Here is a 20,029-nt window from a genome sequence, read left to right as displayed (position 1 = left end):
TTAGTGAAAAGATAAGAATGTATTTTGCATTTTTGACTAAGAATGTATTTTGCATTTTTGACTAGAAATTGCTGTTTCTCTGTTGAATGGTTTCTCCATTGTTAAGTAATTTTGGCATGGATGATCTTTTTTCTTATAGTTATAATATTTGCAATATTCATGGCAATGACAAAATGACTGCACATATATCAATCCCCCTTGCTAGACTTATGAAAATCTCAAGAGGAAAAGTAACCTAATTGATTAAACAATTACTGTGTTCCTCTACTGATGCTAAGAGTATTAAGTACAATTTGTACAGTAACTTTAGAAAGTATATATTATTGACCTCTGATACCAAAGAATCTACCATGACACAGCACTCTACAGCCACTAGCAATTGTAGGTGGTCAACCAAAAATGTCAATTAGACAATGATTTTAACAAGCTATGCTATGAAATCACCATGATGTTTTATTAAGATATCACAGAGGCACCTGGGCCCAGTGGAGCATGCCTGTAATCCCAGTAGCGCCAGAGGCTGAGGCAGGAGGATCTTAAGTTCAAAGCCAGCCTCAGCAAAAGCAAGGCACAAAGCAACTCAGTGTTTTAAAATATAAAATAGGGCTAGGGACGTGGCTCAGTGGTTGAGTGCCCCAGAGTTCAATCCCTGGTACCCTCCCCACTCAAAAAAAGATATCACTGATGCACAAATAACTAATAAAACTATTTAGAAAAATCCCTAAATTACTCAATGAACCATTTTCTGAATATGTATTAAATGGCTTTTATCATCCCCCCCATATTTCCCTACTAGAAGAGATAATTAGTGGTAAGATGATTTGATAGATGAAATTCCACAGTATTGTCATTAGATGCAACTCTGAGTTGATTTCCAATAATAGATATTAGTTCCAACCTTCAATTTTGAATAAGTATGTAAGGGATAGCTAACCAGAGATTTGAAGGAAGCCTGTGCCAAGGAACAGTGTGTGCTTCTGTGTGACACTAACTGGCACCTACAGAGAACTAGTCATGTTGACCTCATAGAAATCAATCTATCATCAATGAAAGTGTCTGGCTCAGATAATCTATGAGCTCCTGACACTCCTCCAAAACCCTACATGTTAGCTATATGTAGTAGTTCCCAACAGTCATATATTCAGTTACCAAAAACCTCAGTGGACAAACATGAAAATGTTGAGAAAAAATCTTCAAAATTCACTTTCAAATCAGAACCTCCTTCTGCTTTGTAAGAAAATGAAAATATTGTTTGCTCTTTTATCATACTGAAAAGGCAGACATCCACATAATATTCAATGATCAGAAACCTCTCAAAGTGAGAAACTACTCCTTTAAAATCTGAACTTTGCTTTATTTGAGAAAAAAGTGTTTGGCATTAAGTTCATCTTCCTCAAAGCCACATTACTGCTGAGTGAAATAACAAACTACATTATTTAGCATGACAACCTGCTGGGCACACTTTTCTGAGTGGTTATCACAAACCCTACCTCAGGTGACGATTGCAAGGCCCCCAGCCAAAAGCAAAGTGATTTCCAAGTACTGTATAAATCAACCAGAAATCATTTTACTTGGCTCTCATATTGCTATTATGAAATAGAACGAATACAAACTAAGAAAGAAAAATCTGCTGCAGGCTGAACACTCCCTTTGCCTTTTCTTCATGTTCATGATAGACTTTGGTTCGTAAAGTACCATGGGATTGAAGATGTGTATAAAGTTCTCCAGCTTTATAAGGACATTCTGCAGCTTATATCTGGTTTCTGGTTACTGGCATATACCTGCTTTGGTAGCTCAAAGGACAGACTAATGGGTAGCATACAACTATATCAAATGTGGAAGTAACTTTTGCTCAACTGGAGTATAGTATATTTCCAAAACATATTGAAAATTAGTTATGTACCAAAAATAATTTGTTGATAACTTCATAAGCATATATTATGTTCTAGGAACTTGGCAATCATTACTTCATTTTCAGTAGGCCTGTTTTAACACAGCTCCATTTTAAAGTTGAGGAAACAGGAGAGATCGATTAATATATTCATTCTCTTAAATATTATCAACATGAACATAGTTTAATTTAATTCATTTATGAGTTACTAAAACAATCAAGCAAACCATAGATGTTTAAAATATAATTGCTGTTGAATTGATCAATTCCAAAATTGAAGGTACTTTTCTTTGTACTATGCTAATTCTCTAAATAAGAAGGGAAAAAATGAGAGAAAGGGGGAGGGAAGGAGAGAGAGAGAAAGTATCATCTCTTTAGTAAAAAAAAAAAAAAAAGAGGAAAAAAATAACTTCAGTACTTTTAATTGTTCAGAACATTCGGGCAATTATTTTTCTATCCTTTCCCTGTCCAGCTAATATAGTTGTAATTACAATGTAGTTACTGAGTACTGTCAAAATCCTTTTTATATATTTTTGGAACTTAAAAAAAGTGCTTCAAATTTGTTAATGAAGTACAAATTGAGGCAAAGTTACATGACTTGCTCAAGATCATCATATAAATAGCAGAGCTGGGGTCATCTGATCGTTCATTTTTTATATGACTATGTACTACACAATGTTCTAAGTGTTGGAGATTTATATGTAAGTGCAGTACAGTGCCTGCCTCAAGAAGTTTACAGGTCTGTGAGTAATACTCTAAAGTAATTAAGCAATGAATATAAAATAATTAAAACACCAAAGAATCAAAAACATAAAAGAATATCTTTATGACCTTGAGATGGGCAAGAAAACTTTAATCCAGACACAAAATCTACTAATGATAAAGAAATAATCATAAATTAGACTATAACACAGTTAAGAATTTCTGTTCATTGAAGGATAATTAAAAGAGTGATGGCTACTTTTATGTGTCAACTTGACTGGACTAAGTTAGCAAAGCATTATTTATGGATGTGTCTATGAAGGTTTTTCCAGAGGAGATTAGCATTTAGAATCAAAACATTGAATAAAAAAGGAGATTCTTACAAATGCAGGCAGTTATCATTCAATCCACTGAGGCTCTGTACAAGATAAAAAGACAGCCAGGGGAAAGAGAAGAGTAAATTCACTTTCTCTGTTTGAACTGAAGCATTTGTCTTCTCCTACCTCTGACATTGGCACTCCTGTTCTCTGACCTTCAGGCTTGGACCAGAACCTAGCACCATTAACTCTCCTGGTTCTTAGTCCTTCACACAGGCTTTGGAATTTTGATTGAATTGTGGTATCACTTTCCTGGTTCTCCAGCTTACAGCCTACAGCTAGGATTTTGCAGCCTCTATAATAGAAATAACCAGAGTTACAGGAGATATTCACAAGACATTACAAAATGATAGTATTTGGAACATACAAAGAACATACAAATTAATGTAAAAATTAAGATATTTCAATAGAAAACACTTCACAAAAGAGGATAGCCAAATGCCCAATACACATATGAAAGATGAGACACTACATTGTGTACTACCAGAGAAATGAAAAATTGTGCTGCAACTGTGTACAATGAGTCAAAATGCTTCTACTGTCATATATACCTAATTAGAATAAATGAATTAATTATTTTTTTTTAAATTAAAAATTGCTGAATCACTTCTTTAAAAACCCCCTGTTCCTGGGGCTGGGGATGTGGCTCAAGTGGTAGCGCGCTTGCCTAGCATACGTGAGGCACTGGGTTCGATTCTCAGCACCACATAAAAATAAAATAAAGATATCATGTTCACCTAAAACTAAAAAATAAATATTTAAAAAAAAATTTAAAAAAATAAAAAAATAAAAACCCCCTGTTCCTGATAATGGGGAGAATCCTATCCTTTAGGACAGGAGTCCTCTGTGTTTCTCCTTTTCTACCAAAACAATAAACCTTCTTTTTCCTTTTTCTCAAAAAGAAAGAAAGAAAATTGTCTGATATGGTGGTGCTTGCCGGTAATCCTAGCAACTTAGGAGCCTGAGACAAGAGGATCACTAGTACAAGGTCAGCCTCAGCAACTAAGCAAGGCCCTAAGCAACTTAGTGAGACCCTGTCTCAAAATAAAAAAATAAAAGGACTGGGGATGTGACTGAGTGGTAAAGTGTCCTTGGGCTTAATCCCTAGTACCAAAAAAAAAAAAAAAAAAAAAAGAAAAAACAAAGAAAGGAAGAAAGAAAGAAAAAATGAAACTACAATAAAATATGACTGCATAAACACTAGCCTTGATAAAATTAAATAGATAAAATTTAAGATGTACATAATGTGAAACAAAAAATTCATACATTGCTGGTAAGAGTCAAAATTGGTATAAAACCTTATGAAAACCAAACAGCACTGTTTACTAAAGCTATATATATATATATATATATATATATATATATATATATATATATAGCTTTATATACTCTGTTACCCAACAACCCATTTACTATTTATATTCCCAAGAGAAATACATTTAAGGCGTGCATGGTGCATGGTGGTATACACCTGCAATCCCAGTGGCTCAGGAGGCTGAGGCAGGGGGATCACTCAAAACCAGCCTCAACAACTTAGAGAGGCCCTAAGCAACTCAGGGTGATCCCATCTCTTAATAACATATATAGAAAAAGCTAGGGATGTGGTTCAGTGGTTAAGCATCCCATGTGTTCAAAATCCTTGGTACCAAAAAGAGAGAGAGAGAAACAAAGAAAGAGAAAAGAAAAGAAAATGTTCACCAATACACATGTACCTCGTCAGTATTTATCTAAAAAAGTTTAAAGTCAGCATACTATAGCAATACATAAATATCCATATTTATAGCCACATAAAAAGTACTTGCCACATAATTGCAAAATTAAAAAGGAGAAGAACCATAGAAAGAAATGAATCTATGCTAAGACTTCCACATTCAACCAAGATATAGTAACAGGGAATTGATTTAATGTTCTACCTGAAACAACTAAATCCTCAGATAAAATATAGGATATAATGATGGATTTTTGTAACACTAAGCATGAAGCAATGAAGGAAAGTGATCCTGAGAGATGAAAAACAAATGAGATCAGCCGTACCATTGCCCAACTCTAGCCTGGAGAGAGATTTCTGGCCATGGCCCAGGGAAGAAAAAAAGAGCCATATTGCAGAAAGACAGGTGAATTTCCCAGGAACCACTGGTAGCTGGAGTTTGCAAAGCAGAGTAGTAGAGAGAATGGAACTTCACACAGAGAGTTCTCCAGAGCTCTGCAGAGTTTTCCTCCACTCTCCAAACAAGTATTCATTATCATAGGATATCTAAAGTGCTACCTATGGCTAGAGAAAGAACCATCAGAAAAGAAACAGAGGGAATATTATTAGAGTTTACAAAGAGACTGAGACAGTTACTGTTCCCCTAGCCAGAGTGCGAAACCTCATGGTTCATGAGTTACTGAGGAGACTACTCAGAAGAGTTCTGCCCAAATAGTGGGGCAAAATAAATCCTAGGAAAGGCTGTTCTGGTTCTATCTAACAAATTTTACATAGAAGATATAAAGGTATTAGTATGTTTCCAAGTAACTTATCAGTTTTCCAGAAGAAAAGTTCAAGAATATTTATAAGAAAACAAAAATGTCCAAAAACTACAAGGTTAAATTCCTGATGTCTGACAATCAACAACAACAACAAAAAAAAATCACAAAGCATGCAAAGGAACAATACAATCAATAGTAAAGAAAATATCAATTAAAACTGTTAGACAGTCATTAGACATGAGTAGTGGATCAGGAGTTTATGAAAATTATACAGAGCCAATAAATTGATCAACAGCTCTGCTTCAATGGCATTGCAAGATCTAAAAAGTATAGCTATTTGGGACCTTTTCCTGACCTCAGCCATATAAACTATTCTTCTTACATCAGGAGGAAAATAGATAAATTCAGGGGAAGACAAAGATGTTTGCTCAGGAGGACCTAATTATTAAGACATCTTAAGAAAAGCCCTACACAAACAACACAGACTAGAGATTTTCAGACGTATTAATAAGGGTTCTCTAGAGGAACAGAACCAATGGGGGGATATTTGTGTATATATATACATATATACGTATATAAAATATATATAAAACAACATAAGGGGGTTTATTTATTAGATTGGCTTACACAACCAGAAGCTGCATAGTTCCATAATGGCCATCAGCAGGCTAGACAGCAGGAAGAACCAGTAGCTGCTCAGGATAAGAAACTGAGCCTCAAAACAAGAGACATCAATGATGCAGCCCCAGTCCAGAACTGAAGGCCTGGAAACGCCCTGGAGAGTCACTGGTCAAGAGTCTACTTTGGAAGCAAGAAGGATCTGGAGATAAATGATCTCAGGTGATCACAGCAGCAATCGAAGAATCCACTCAAGAACTGAATTTTTACTTGCTGCTGCTTCCTGGTTCTTGCAGCTTTCATTCCATATATGCCCCTAACTTATTGGACTATGCAGCCCACACTCAGTGTGGTCTCTGTGTCAGTCTGCTGCCCCATATGGCAATCTTTCTAGAAACACCCACATTAACACACTCAGAGGCCTCTAAATCTTGGACAGCTCTTAATCCAATGAAGTTGACAAATCAGATTGACCATCATGCCTAAGAAAGCATGATGATTAAGACTGGAGATCACTGACCATAAATTTTGAAAAACCAGTTTCAATTAGGACCTGTCAGCAATGAGCCAGAATGCAGCACCATCCACTGCCTTCACTAGGGGCCAAATCAATGGAGTCTAGGAAATCTTGGATTCTAAACATCTAAAATTCTAAGATAACCTTTTTCTCTTTATAAATTAGCAGCTTCTGGCATTTCATTATAGTGATAAAACACTAAATAACACAGTAGATTGCTAAGCAAAGAATATTACCAACAATTCAAAGATTCATTTCACAATGATAAAGGGATAAATTCATTAAGATAATATGATAATTGTAAGTTTTTTATGTATCTCATCCATGAGTATATGAAATTACATAGAGCAAAAACTGAAAGAACTATAAAAGAAATAGAAAAATTCACAATTATGTTTAGAGATTTCAGCCTTGAAATCTGTCTTGATAGAATGAGCATACAGAAAATCAGTAAAGAGCCAAAAATGCAATCACCTGTCAATCAGTAAAGTGCCTGTAATCCCAGCTCCTCAGAAAACTGCTCCAAGAGGATCACAATTTCAAGGACAGCCTGATAACTTAGTAACACCCTCTATCAAAACAAAAACTTTAAAAAGGGATGAGGATGTAGCAAGGTAGTAGAGTGGCAGGGGGCTTGCCTAGCATTTGTGAGGCCCTGAGTTCAATCCTTAGCATCATATAAAATAAACAAAATAAAGTCATTCTGTCCATCTACAACTACAAAAAAAAAACTTTTAAAAAAAGGAATCAATAAATGGGATGGAATAAAACTAAAAAGCTTCTTCACAGCAAAAGAAAAAAGCAAGAACGTGAAGAGAGAGCCTACAGAATTGGGAGAAAATCTTTGTCACCTGCACCTCACATACAGCTTCAATATAAAGAACTCACAAGCTCTTCGGCTGCCGCCCTGGGAATGGAAACATCTGCCCCACATGCGGGAAGCTTGCTAACCACACCAGGGCGGTACTCCGCGTCCTGCCATGCCAATCCTCTGTGAGTGGCCTCGCGAGAAGTGCTTGCCGAAATGGCTGCATCCAGTCAAGACAGGTCTCCCTAACTTGATGAAGCTGGCCTTGAACTTCCAATCTGCCTACCTCACTCTCCCAAATTGCTGGAATTACAGGTAGCTTTGAGGGAAATTTTGAGTCGCTGGACCTTGCAGAATTTGCTAAAAAGCAACCATGGTGGCGCAAACTGTTTGGGCAGGAATCTGGGCCTTCAGCCGAAAAGTGTAGCGTGGCAACCCAGCTGTTAATTGGAGGTGTCACTGGATGGTGCACTGGTTTCATCTTCCAGAAGGTTGGAAAATTGGCTGCAACAGCTGTGGGAGGCGGATTTTTTTCTCCTTCAGCTTGCAAACCATACTGGGTATATTAAAGTTGATTGGCAGCGAGTAGAAAAGGACATGAAAAAAGCCAAAGAACAGCTGAAGATTCGTAAGAGCAACCAAATACCGACTGAGGTCAAAAGCAAAGCTGAAGAGGTTGTGTCATTTGTGAAGAAGAATGTTCTAGTGACTGGAGGATTTTTTGGAGGCTTTTTGCTTGGCATGGCATCCTAAGGAGGACAACTTCACTTCCATTGTTCTGATTTTTTTCTAATCAGCAGCCTCTACACTCCATCATAGGACATCAAGTCTCTCCTGTTCTCCCATGCCTTCCTCCCTGTTGTGTCAAACCTGAATTGGCTTCTATAGGCATCTGTTGGTACAAGTTAATACAGGCCCTGCCTGCTGTGAGCTTGATGGTGATGGAAGAGACATTAGACATTAGCTCTCCTCCCAGTATACTCCCCACCTGGTCAATCTGTAGGTCAGCAAAAATGTCCTTTCCCTTATAAAATACTTACCAGAATACATTGCAAGATCATTTGCCATGAATGGGTCCTCAAAGGTTGTCCCACACTTGATTTGGAAAAGAAGCAGATAGTTAACTTATGTGCTGCATGGGAAGGAACTGAATACATTTGCCTTTAAGCATGAAAGATTTTGGTATCTTGGTGTGTATTTTATTTCTAGTTGGTTTTAGATTACAGAAAGAGAAGCTATTTAAACCTGTTATAATTATTCTGACAAAAAAATGGCAGTCTAAGAACGATAAATGACAGAAATCTGAATATGAAATGAACTTATGCTAAAGGGTATATGCTGTACTGAAGGTATTGTATTTGGTAGGAAGATCTCTTAGGGAAACCAGCTGTTAGAAATACATTGTTGGGTGGTCAGAGAAATCATTTAAGAACATTAAGATACTATTCAGGAATGTTTTCCACCGTATCAGATAATGTATTTCATGGCTATTTCCAAAGATTTGATTTATGGTAAAATGAATGATTTAGCTAGGAGAAGGAAGAAGCTCTTGGATTTTTATTTCATAGAAAAGGCATTGTGCTTTGAAATGTGAAGTATTATTCCTGTGTCACAGCCTTAGGGGTAGCCACAGATCCTCCTTGTCAATTCTAATTCTTTATCCAGTTTGTATGAAATGCAGCATTTAATCCAGAATTTTATTTATTTATTTATTTTTTGTTGATTTTTTAAAAATAAATGACAGTGGAATACAAAAAAAAAAAAGAACTCACAAAAACTTCACACCAAAAAAAAACAAATCAATAAATGGGCTAAGATACTTCATAGAAGAAGTATATAGAAGAACAAATATATGAAAAAATGTTCAACATCTCTAGTAATAAGAAAAATGCAAATTAAAACTACACTAAGATTTCATCTCACTCCAGTCAGAATAGCAATTATCAAGAATACAAGCAACAATAAATGTTGGCCAGGATGCGGGGGGCGGGGGGGAAAGAGGTGGCTTCTTAATGAAGAGTTTTTGCAAATATAGAACTTATTGCAAAAGTAATTGGAGAACAACTCCTTAGGGTTATGATAGATACATTAAGTTGGTAAAGAAAATAAAAATCTGCATAGCTTGGAGGGCACATAGTGTGCATCATCACAAGGAATAATTCCAAGAATTATTAGGTGAGTTTCAGAGTGCCCTGGAAGCACACACCAAAGGTGGGGCATATGAAAACAGAGCCAGGAAAAAACACAAATCTGTGTTAGATGTTGGTCTGATGGGAGAATATCTCCTGGGTGGGATTATCAAAGAGTTTAACTTGAACAATATTTATATAAGAAGTAGCTGTTTTGATGAGTCTGGATGATATCACTATATCAGCATCTACAAAAATCTGGAGGAAAAATCTGGATTATTCAACAAAAATAATCTTGAGGGAAAATGCCATTACATGAAACTGTGTCAGAGAATGAAAGGAAACAATTTTATGATGGAGTTTAAAATTCAACAGGGCCTCTCTGAAGGTGGAATATAAGAAAGGGAAATAAAATTAGAGACAAACACCCTACAGGTGCAGAACAAGATGTGGAAGAAAATATTGTTACTCAAGACCTGGAACATTTGAAAACTGAGCATAAGAAATAATTTTTTTAAAAAAGACAAGTATAACGTTTCAATGTGCAGGCCCCTGAGGGGCAGAGCTTTCAGAATAATCAAAAGTAATTTCAGCTTAGAAATCTATTAAGAGTAATTCTTTTTTTTTTTTTTTTAGAGAGGAGAGAGAGAGAGAGAGAGAGAGAGAGAGAGAGAGAGAGAGAATTTTAATATTTATTTTTTAGTTCTCGGCAGACACAACATCTTTGTTGGTATGTGGTGCTGAGGATCGAACCCGGGCCGCACGCATACCAGGCGAGCGCGCTACCGCTTGAGCCACATCCCCAGCCCAAGAGTAATTCTTAAATAGGTACCAGTGGAAAACTTCCCTCTCAGCAGGTTTCCGGACTCATGCAATTTATATCACATAGAAATGAAAAGATACAAAATGAGAAAATGCCTGTTCACAAGATATTGGAACTCTGTATCTGTAGGTACAGTCATCCTCACTAAGGTCTAGGATGCTGGACGTACAAGACTCAAAGGGGAAAACAGAAATTTAAAAGGTTTAAATATGCAAAAGGAAAATAAAGCACGTCAAATGAGACCCCATGGACCAAAGTTACCACCATCATAATTTCTGAGGTTGGAAAAATGTACAAAGGACCTGGATCCCTAAATCTGATCATGAGATAATGCCAAAACGAATTCCTTCTAGAAGATATTGCAGTCTTTCAAGTTCATTGTTTAAATTAGTCAGCTTTCTGTTTCCATAACAAAATACCTAAGATAACGAACTAAAAAGGAGGGAAGGTTTATTTTGGCGCACAGTTTTGGAGTTTTCAGTTCATATTTAGTTGGCCTTTGTTTTGGGGCCTGGGGTGAGGTACACATCATGGTGGAAGCATGTGGTAAAGGAAACTGCCTACCTCACAGAAGTCAGAAAGCAGAGAGACGGGCAGGGAGGGGCTGGAATTTCAGTATGAGTACACATGCCTAGTGACCTAAGTTTCTCCCACTAGGCCTTATTTCTTAAAGATCCTACCATCTCCCACAGGTTGGAAACCAAATCTTTAATACATGGACATTCAAGGGACATTTCAGATCCAAACTAGTCATGGATTTGAAAGAACTAAAATTATGTATGGGAATCATTTGAGGTGTGAACCTCCCCCCAAAAAATCTACATCTAACTTCCTTCTCTAAAATTACTATTAAGACCTTAGGAACACTAAATTTAAGGATCTGGGAACGCACTTTTTGGGACAACTACTCTAGGAGATAGGAACCAACCCGTTTTTTCAAATTGCATGAATGTAGGATTGATGCTCAGATAATATTTTGTTCTACTAACTCTTTCATAAGTGTTTTCATTTAAAGCAAGATTTAAGACTTAACTAAAACAACTGAAAGAATCATACATATTATAGTGAAAAACTCTGATCACAGATGCTAGTGGAAAAAAATTGACTCTAGACTGGGGTTGTGGCTCAATGGTACAACACTTGCCTGGCATATGTGAGGCACTGGATTTGATCTTCAGTACCACATAAAAACAAATAAATAAAATAATTAATTTTACTTAACTGGTATAATTTGATTTGGGACTTAAAATCTGTGGCATCTCCCCCAAATTCAATAATTAGAAAGCACTTATATTCAAATTTGGGATATCTCTGTGTGATAGTTTTCTACCAAAAAGTCTTAATGTATCATTGAATCTCATTGCAAAACTTGGACAAGGAATTTTGGACTATCATCATCCTTAGATGAAAAATGTTAATTTAGACAGTAAACTGATCTGACTTATTTCAGGGCCTTCTGAATACATCTGTCACTGATAGTTCCAAAATGTTTAAAAATTGGTAAGAGGAGACTAGCCTCACAAAGAGAGAAACTGTCTCAGAAAGCTCATTTTTCTCCCAAAAGGAAAAGCCACACTTCCCAATGAGCATAAGCTAAATGATTAAACCCAAAGGGTTAAAAGCAATCAAGATATTCTATATACTAAGACTATGGTAGAGTGTTTTGGTCCCTTCAGTCTTCCATAGTACAATGTCATAAACTGGGGAACCAGTAAGCAACAGAAATGTGTTTCTTACACTTCTGGAGCCCGGGAAGTCCAAGATAGAAGCACCAGGAGGCTCAGTGTAAGATGGGGGCTTCTTCCTTATAGTTGTGCTTCCCTTAACCTCACATGGCAGAAAGGCAAGAGGCCCTCTGAGGCCTGTTTTAAAAGGACACTTACCTCACTCGTGAGTTTGCTGCTCATGAGGCAATCGGCTCCCAAGACCCTACCTCCTAACACCATCACCTGGGGGCTGGGGATTTCACATGAATTTGGGGGGGGGATATAAATATTCAGGCCATGAGACAGAAGTAGAGGGAAACTCAGCCCATTATTATATTGATAAATTTGGGAGCAAGCACTGGACAAGCTGAGTTGAGATTCCTCCCGTACCCTTCTTCCTTTCTTGGGAACAATCCACCAAAGGAGCACACATTATTCTCTATTCTTAACACAACTAAAATTTTACAACTCTGCCTTTTGGGAAGTGGCCTGCTATAGTACAGGCATGTGGGAGGGAAAACTGACCTGTTTATGGGTTCAAGATTTATAGGGTTTAATATCTTTATCACATACCCATACAAGTGTCCCAATACCTCCAGCAGTTTAAAAAAAAAAAAAAAAAAAAAAAAAAAACTAACATTCAGATCCTCCCCAGCTGGACTTCCTTGTCCATTTCAATTTAATCAGAATTAAGACAAGGAATTCTGAGTGATGTTATGTACTGCTCCTCTTTAAACCCCAGCTCTTAAAGGTTCCTAAAGGTCAACCACATGCTGTTGCCCCACAGCAGATAGCCCTGCTAACCTGCCTAACGGAAGATAACTTCTGAAAGTTGCCCTTGTACCAGAGTAATCACAGTGGGAGTGAAGAAAAGTTTACTAAATAAGCACTGATAGGATTTGGTGATAGATTATTACAACATTACTGGGTAGTAGATGATGTCAAATGTTTCATTTGGGAGCACAGCAGAGGAATCAGAAAAATGATGGTGCTTCCAATAAGAGAACTAAGAAGAAGAGAAAACAGAGCTCAGCCTGGTATCACTCTTCTTTCAAAAAATTGAATATCTACTTGGTACATGCTGTGTGCTGGCACTGAGTTGTTAGTTAATAGTTTACAGACAAAAGGGGATCCAGGGGTGCCTTGCCAATTACCCTTTGCTCCTGCTGGGCTGCACCAGCAGCAAGAACAGTGGCATGCAACATACAATAAAATACAAGCTCTATACAAATTCTTTACTTAACATTCATTCAGTATCATGAAAATACCAGGCACAGTGGCACATGCCTGTAATCCCAGCATCTTGGGAGGCTGAGGCAAGAGGATTGCTGGTTCAAAGCCATCCTCCACAACTTAGCAAGGCCCTAAGCAACTCAGCAAGATCCTGTTTCCAAATGAAATATAAAAAAGAACTGGGGATGTTAAGTTCTTTTTTATATTTTATGGTTAAGCTCCCCCTGGGTTCAATTCCCAGTACAAAAAAAAAAAAAAAAAAAAAAAAAAAAAAACCATACAAAGGAGAACCAAATGCATAGCCCACAACATACCAGAATCCCTTTATATATGATTCTCTTCCTCCTTTCATGTCTCTAAAAACTCTTATTCCCTAAGATCCAATTTCTCAACCCAGAGTTTGTTGTCATTATTTTTAAACTCTTCCTCTTCCTCCTGGTTCTTCCTCACTCTTCATTTCTGTCTGTATATGATGCTTTGGAGCCTTCCCATAAATCATAGCTTCCCGAGAGATGCCCCCTTAGCATGCATAGATTTCCCCCTTAGAACCAGCCCACTGGCCTGGTTCTTTCCATATCTGCACTTGTTCTCCTGACCTGACATAAAAAACAACTTAAAATGCTCTCTGGAAATGTCAGAACCCTTTGTAAGGTGGTAGAGGAATGAAGCCAAGTGAGCAGACCCAGAATCCTTTTCAGGGGAAACTAGAGGGGAGAACTGAAAATGTTTAATCAGTTTTTCCCAATCACAAGTCACTAATAAAAACAATAAATAAGCTGGACTGGTGGCGCATGCCTGTAATCCCAGCGGCTGGGGAGGCTGAGGTGGGACAGGATCACAAGTTCAAAACCAGTCTCAGCAAAAGTGAGAGGCTAAGCAACTCAATGAGACCCTGTCTCTAAATAAAATACAAAATAGGGCTGAGGATGTGGCTCAGTGGTCAAATGCCCCTGAATTAAATCCCCAGTACCAAATCATCATCATCATCATCATCATCATCATCATCATCATCATCATCATCATAATCTTGAATACAAGGACTTATACTGAACATTCTTCCATGTAATTTTCCATTTATTGCAACAATTCTTTGGGATAATTAGTACTATTATTCACATTGTAGATAGAAAGGAACTGAGATTTAGGGGTCAAACATTACCCAAGTCCACAAAACTAAGTAGAAATGAAATTAGAACTAGAACTTGGGTGTACCTGACATAAGAATCCTTAAAATCTTAATGTTGTACATGACAACATATTTGCCCCTTTCTTCTTATCACCCTCCAAAAAAAGAATACCAATTTTTTCAACTTTTTCTCACACTAAAGATCAGAAAGTTTAAAGCACTTAGAACAACATGACATATAAAAGCAAGCACATGATGCCAACACATTGTCAGCACTCAACCAATAGTTGTTCATTTGATTTATAATGTCTAAAACAGAATCATATACCTCCATCCAGCTTTACCCTCCAAATCAGTTTCTCTAAGTTTTCATGCTTTTGTTAAGAATATCATCTACTACTACCCTCAGCTTAGGCCACATCACCTTAGACTTTACTGATTTTTACATAGTCTGTTCACTCAAACCTCCTGTTAATTCTTGTTTGAGATAGTGCCTACCATTACATGACTACTACCACACATAGCCTAAGGTCTCATCTAGTTTCTAAATTACAAGAGATTTGATGAACTGTTTATTACCTTTATACAAACCCTTTAATTAATTCATTGTCTTTCGATGTAAGTACATATTCTTTGATCAGAATCTGGCCCCTGCATCTCTACACTGTAACTCACTCAGTTTCAAACTACCCTACTCATTATTCCCTGAATATATATTTACTTTTCCTAAGTAAAATATGAACAAAAATATATAAAAATGAGCTCATCTTCACTTACTAATTACAACATATTTATAATTAAATATGTATTAACTAAAACCTTGAAGTAACAAGTTTTGATTCAATAGGCAGAGATAAAGCTAAAAGAGATATAACATTCAATGTTAATAAGAATATAAGAAAAGGAGCATTCTCATTGGCAACAAAAATTACTTCAGTATTTGGAGAGCAGTATCTCTATCAAAAAGACAAACCTGTAACTAAGGATTTGTTCTATAGATATTTTAAAACAATTAAACAAAAAATACAAAGTTATTTACTAAGCACTGTGCTATTAAAAATACTATCCAGTTCAGTTCTATGGCAAGAAGGATGACTATAAATAACAATAATGTACTGTGTATTTCTAAAAAGTTAAAATAAATCATTTTGAGTGTTTTCACTAGAAATGATAAATGAAGGAATGTATGTTTCTACTGCACATATATCAAAACATTTTATTTTAACCAATAAATATTAATGATTCCTATGTGTCAATTAAACAATTACTACTTGGGAAATAATAATATGCCAAGTAAGAAATAAGCAAGGTTGGGAATGTAGCTCAGTAGTAAAGTGCTTGCCTATCATGCACAACATAGCTCCAGATCCCAGATTCAATACTCAGTACCACAAAAAAAAAAAAAAGAAAAGAAATAAGTAACTAGCGAAACAATTTATGGTGTATACTTCACTTTTGCTTAAAAAGGAGATATGTATAAAATATATATGTATATATATATGTGTATATACATATATATATAATTGGTCTTTATGTGCTGATATGGAAAGATATTTATGATATAGTACTAAGGGCAGAGAACAAATTTCTTCAGCAAAATCACTGAGTTTGCAGGAAAATTATACCAAGATAGAAGAAAAGACAACCTCAAAAAAAGTTTTATACTGTATAATTCCACTGATAGAACATTCATAAAATAACAAAATTATAGAAATTAAGAACAAATTTGTGACTGCCAGAGGTGAGGGATTGGGGCTAAAAGGGGTAGCATAAAGAAGCCTTGTGGTCATGATGGCATTCCCTATATTGATTGTGGTGGTAATTACAGGATGCTACATATAAGATAAAGTTCCATTGAAGTATATACATAGACATTAAAAAATGGGTGCATATAAGGGTTGGGGATATAGCTCAGTCAGTAGAGTGCTTCCCTAGTATGCACAAGGTCATGGGTTCAAACCCCAGCACCACCAAAATAAAAAAAAAAAAGGTACATATATAGTTGGTAAAATCTGAATAAACTCAAACTTTGTGAATTTTATCAATGTCAATTTTCTGGTTCTAATACTGTACCATATATAGGAGAGAATGGATGAAGGGTGCACGGGACCTCCCTGTACATATCTTTGCCATTTCCTATAAAGATATGATTATTTCAAAATAAAAACACTTTAGAAAAGCATATGGAACTCCTCTGTGTTTACAACAAATGCAGTATTAGAGTGAAGCTCTCACTAGAATAGAAGCTGAATATTGATAATACTTGAAGAGGGTAGGGGTATTATATAAAGGTTAGAAGTGTTAATACATGTTAGCATAATCTTAATAATTCTTCTTGTAAACCTCTTAATAATTCTTCTTGTAAATATGTAAGAATAAAAAGAATAGTTGTAGAATAGATGTATGATTATATCTCATTTTCAATATGTAAACATTTATGTAATTAAAATAGCAGGAATATATGCACCTAATTATTAATGATGTTTCCTTCTAGGAAATGTGACAGGGAAAATTGGGAACAAGGAGTGGAAAATTTTATTTTTTATTAATTTAATAAAAAATTTTATGTTTTCTGTAACATTTAACTTTACTTTGTATTGGTGTATATTTATTTAGTAATTTAATATTGGTCAGGAAATGAGGAGGAAGAAACCAAAAAGGGAAAATAAATGAAAGGAAAAGGAATTCCTCCTCTGAGCCTTTGCCCATCATAATTTTTCAAGACCTGTTTGACAATTTCCTGTGTGACAAGTCAACAGAACTCTGAACACTAGAAGTATTAGACTTACTGTTCAACACTATATATTTGGGATTTAGGAAAGTGTTCTGTGATTTTATACCTTCAAGTAGTAGGTTCCTAAGAAATGTTCATAATGATAATACTAACGCAACATAGCTATAAAAAAGCAGGATAAGTTTTTTAAAATGTTAAAATTATCATATTGATACTTAAAAATGAACTCTGTCCAAACATCTAGTCGAACGCTCATTAATCCACTGCTGTATCATTTCCTACAAGAAGCTGCCCTGCACTCTTGTGGTGGTTTCTCTCCTTTGCAGTAAACATCCTCAACAGTGTTTATAGTAAAGGGAAGATAACCCTAAATGCATATGCTGATCATTCAGACTTCCTGCACTTATGATCAGGGTTGGGGAAAAGACAAGGATTGTTTAATGTATATGGAAGTAGTAGACCTTTGAAGAACTCAACCGAAGTACTTGCACTCATATACATCTTCCATTTTGCACTGATTAGCTGTTTTGTTATGGTGGTCTTGATATTTAGATATTCATCATTCATTTGAAATAACTGAAAGAATGGATCTTATGCATATCAAATTTTTCCTTATTAAAAATGAAGAATTAGTTTTATAATACCAAGAAAAAGAGTATACTAGCAATTTTCAAAAAAAACATTGTATACATTTCAATATCTCAAACATATGATGCAATATCATCTCAATTATTAAATTATAGTGGATAGATAGAAAGGATTTGGTTTTATTCAGATACAGAATAAAATATAGAAAGGTCTTAAGAATGTTCTACTGATTTTCTAGCATAACTGTGCCTTGTCCACCACCTACAGGAAATATGTAAGATTTGCACTGAACATAACCGCTTGTGTGGGTTATAGAAACAAATCTAATGTTCATTATGAGATTTGTAAAATAGAGACAATTTCATCTACCTAAAATAATTTTCATGTAGTACTGATGGAATATGACTTCCAATATTATATACATGAAGTCAGATATCAATTAGAATCTAGCACAAATATTTGCAATTACTTAAACTTATCACTCAAATATATTTTAAACTCTACTTTCCTTTAATAAACTGGAGACAGCACAACTAGATTTTCCTCTAACATTCAAATCTATTGTTATTAATTAAATATATCATTTGTGCTGTCAATAAATAGTTTATACAAGAAAAAAAAACCTGTCTTTCCTTTTTTTTTTCCTATCTAAACAAGGAAACTGAAGCATAGATTAGAAAAACTTCCAAACCTGAACATTTTATTTAAAAAAAAATAAAAATAAGAAACAGAAGATCTGAATTTTTCACCAAATATTTTTAGAAATTATCTTTCTAGGCCTCGTAGCATCCCTGTAACAAAGTGAGTTGCTTTAATGGTTGAATCACCTCCTATGAGTAAACATTTTTAATACGAAACTCTGTACTTGTGGTTTTATTATTTTCTAACAATATTCATTATGAACACATTTTTAATGACAAGTACCATCTTATGCTATATCAAAAACACCTAATCAGGGCTAAATCTATGCCTTTATTTGTTCTCAGTATTTGCCCTCTCCCTAATAAATCTCATTTAAAATTTCAGTTATATTCCAATGACTCCAAATTAATATCTGTAACAAAGATCTCACCTCTGAATATCTAAAATACAACTTATAATTTATATGTGTATGTCTGAAAGGCATTTCAATTCAACATGCTCAAAGGTATTATGTTGTGTCTCCCAAACTTCAAGTGCACCTCTTTATTCTGTGGCATTATTGAAGTCATCCTTGGAAAACTCTCTACTTCCTTATTTAGTGCATCATCCAGATCGCCAATTTCACTGTAAAGTCACCCCCAATCTGTTCACTCCAGTCCATCTCCACTTCTGCAATTCTAGTGCAAATTATTAACACTCCACACATGAGCAATTGCCTTAACTACCAAATTCATCTCCCTTCCACACCATTGCCTGTGTCCAGTTCACCACACAGCAGCCATGAACAAGAATGGTAATTTTGTTCTTCATTCTAACAGGAGGAAAAAGATAAAGGACCAAGTTATCTTCTCTCTCTGCCACAAACCAACAAAACTTGTAGTAAAGGTATACACACAATCACACACACACACACACACACACACACACATACACACACAAAATAGATAGATTAGGCCAGCAATGAGAAAAAGAGGGGAAAAGAGGGCATTTGAGAAGTAATTTCAAGAAATATTGGGAAGAATGAAAAATGATAAACCAGTGCCTGATAAATAAGGCAATGGAAAGTGCTATCAAGTGCTCACATAGAAAAGGCAGAAGTAGCAAGATGTTCTGCCACCACAGAATCGGGGAACTGAGAACTTTGAAGGGTTGATCAACTTGGAGAACAGAACTAAGGCATAGGCTAAAAATGGAGAGATTAATTGAAAGACTTCAAACAAAGCATGTCACCTTCCCCCAAACCCATCTCTTTCACCCATACGCTTTCTTAGATGGTTCAGCTGCTGGCTAAGATTTACCCCATCACAACTAGAGAGAGAGATAGAGAAGAGAAAAGAAGGAAGAAGGAAGGAAGGAGTAAAACCTGCCATTCTTCTCTATAAAATCTAACATGGTTCTTTGGAAGAAGCAGGGCAGCTTGTGTGGGAGTTGGAACTTTGACATTCAGGAGTCTAAAACTATAATATTTAGCTCCCACCCACATATCTTAGAACAAAGCTTGCTAGTGCAATAACAGCACCTGACAGAAACTCACCTGGCTTTTCTGTTACTGCTTTCATAGTGCAAACGGACAGCAAGAACCACCAAAAATGTGGAAAGAAAAAATGCAATATGAGAAAGCTCAAAATAAGCAAAAGTGACTCCAGAAAAAAGAGATAATTCATCA

The 20,029-nt window shown here is 35.8% G+C and overlaps 1 pseudogene; it reads left to right on the top strand.

Annotated features, from left to right (window-relative positions):
* Window positions 1-7,681: 7,681 nt before the first annotated feature.
* On the top strand, window positions 7,682-8,166 carry LOC144256417 (FUN14 domain-containing protein 2-like; annotated as a pseudogene).
* The last annotated feature ends 11,863 nt before the right edge of the window (window positions 8,167-20,029 follow it).

This window comes from Urocitellus parryii, chromosome 8 (genome assembly GCF_045843805.1).
Source record: "Urocitellus parryii isolate mUroPar1 chromosome 8, mUroPar1.hap1, whole genome shotgun sequence".
NCBI lineage: Eukaryota > Metazoa > Chordata > Mammalia > Rodentia > Sciuridae > Urocitellus > Urocitellus parryii.
The sequence above is the reverse complement of the archived record's forward strand: the minus strand, read 5'-3'. Positions and strand labels throughout refer to the sequence as shown.